This window comes from Bidens hawaiensis, unplaced genomic scaffold (assembly GCF_021521415.1).
Source record: "Bidens hawaiensis isolate Kalapana, Puna unplaced genomic scaffold, B.hawaiensis_p1.1 tig00023644_1, whole genome shotgun sequence".
Lineage (NCBI taxonomy): Eukaryota > Viridiplantae > Streptophyta > Magnoliopsida > Asterales > Asteraceae > Bidens > Bidens hawaiensis.
This window is the reverse complement of record NW_027493714.1, coordinates 221,025-223,134: the sequence shown is the minus strand read 5'-3', so window position 1 is coordinate 223,134 and position 2,110 is coordinate 221,025. Positions and strand designations below refer to the sequence as shown.

At 38.8% G+C, this 2,110-nt stretch overlaps 1 pseudogene; it reads left to right on the top strand.

The window, feature by feature from the left end:
• The first annotated feature begins 330 nt into the window (after positions 1-330).
• On the top strand, positions 331-1,104 carry LOC143567837 (putative receptor-like protein kinase At5g39000 pseudogene; annotated as a pseudogene).
• Positions 1,105-2,110: the final 1,006 nt, after the last annotated feature.

Sequence of the window (2,110 nt, the reverse complement as noted above, 5' to 3'; positions counted from 1 at the left end):
ACATTATTACAAAACTAAAACCTTAGTACCTTGATATATAACTTTAAAACCTGAATACTCGATCTTATTACTTTAGAAAAACACGAGGGACAAACTGCGTAACCGTGCCATAATATTACTTTACTTTTACCAACTTTTAAAAAAAAACAATTAATCTGACATTGAAACGGGCATCCGACTTTCGGCGAGTGGACTACCATGTTCTCACTTCACTTTACATGCTCTTCTAGATTTAATATTAATGAAGTAGCTAGCATTATTAGTAAGAAAAGTAACGTGTAAGTGTGTAACAGATTTTGTGATTTCATTTCATGGTACAAAATTCACATGATGTCTCTTCTTCAAGAACTAAACTACTTGAGAATCACATTTGATGACATCAAATCAGCCACCAACAACTTTGCGGACCATAATTTCCTCGGCCAAGGTGGATTTGGGCCGGTCTACAAAGGTCAACTCGCCTCCTCCGTCCGCTCAAGTGAGCCAGGTACAGCTGTCGCCGTAAAGCGGTTAGATGTAAGGGGCGGGCAAGGACAACATGAGTTCCTAATGGAGATTGTCATGCTTGCTAGCTACAAACATCCCAACCTTGTTTCCCTAGTTGGATTTTCGGACGAAGGTAATGAGAAAGTTCTTGTTTACAAACACGAGGTTAATGGAAGCCTCGACAACCATCTCTCCTCTACAAACCTTTCATGGGAGCAACGTCTACAAATTTGTCTTGGTGCCGCACGAGGACTTGAGTATCTTCATGATGGTGTGAGAAGGGGGCACAGGGTGCTACATCGTGATGTAAAAAGCTCTAATATACTGCTAGATGTCAATTGGGAAGCCAAAATTTCGGATTTTGAATTGTCTAAAATAGGTCCAACTAATCAGCAATTCACTTTTCTTGTCACTAATGCGTGTGGCACATTCGGCTATGTTGATCCATTATATGTAAATACGGGAATCCTTACAAAATAATCCGACGTGTATTCTTTTGGAGTTGTATTATTTGAAGTCTTGTGTGGGAGACTTGCGATGATCAGGACATATGAAGATGAGCGTAGATTCCTATCTCGTCTGGTGAAGCTTCATAAGAGAAGGGGACCTTACGCATGATCATAATCCCTAGTTTACTAGATCAAATGAGTCCGAGCTCCTTAGAAGAGTTCTCCAATATTGCTTTTCAATGCTTGAATGAAGATCGCAGACAACGGCCAAGGATGGAATTGGTTGTCAAAGGCTTAGAAACTGCTTTAAACCATCAGCTTGTAAGTTATCTCAATATACTTGAATTAGATTGCAATCTTGTTGTGGTCGTATTAGAATTTGAACTCAGTCACAAACTTTGTGTCATTGGATACAGGCTGCACGAACAACCGTTTCAAAACCACAATTTGTAAGTATCGTTTTTTGAAACTTAATTGTGTTTTTTGTGAAACCAAAACTGTGAACTGTTTAGCTTAATGATAGGGTCGAAGAACCAAGTTATGGGGAGCCGCTAAGGGTGGATCGTCATTTTTGTTCCGACTTCAGAGCGATCAAAAGCTGAGGAAGATAACAATATATTACAGCTACTGGCTTTGGATTATTTCAATCGGTTTCACAACGGAAGATTCCAATGGTTTGTTGCATTCTTCTGAACAATACGGCGGGCGCGCTACGGATGAAGAACAGGATCATATAATTGTGGTGATCAACTCTTATCCCTCCTTACAATTGCAAGTTATATAATCTAGTTAACTTGGACTTAATATAGAAATATTAGAGTTATTTTGACATCACAGTAATTTGGTTAGTTTATAATGTTAGCAATTTCCTTATAAGGCACGCTACGGATGAAGAACAGGATCATATAATTGTGGTGATCAACTCTTATCCCTCCTTACAATTGCAAGTTATATAATCTAGTTAACTTGGACTTAATATAGAAATATTAGAGTTATTTTGACATCACAGTAATTTGGTTAGTTTATAATGTTAGCAATTTCCTTATAAGGCACATCACGTGTAGCTAGAGGTGTACAAAAAAACCGGTTTGGAACCGGTTTTAGGCAAACCGAACCGAACCGGTTTGGGTTTAAAACCGGTTTCACCCAAACCGTTTCACAACCCGACCCAAACC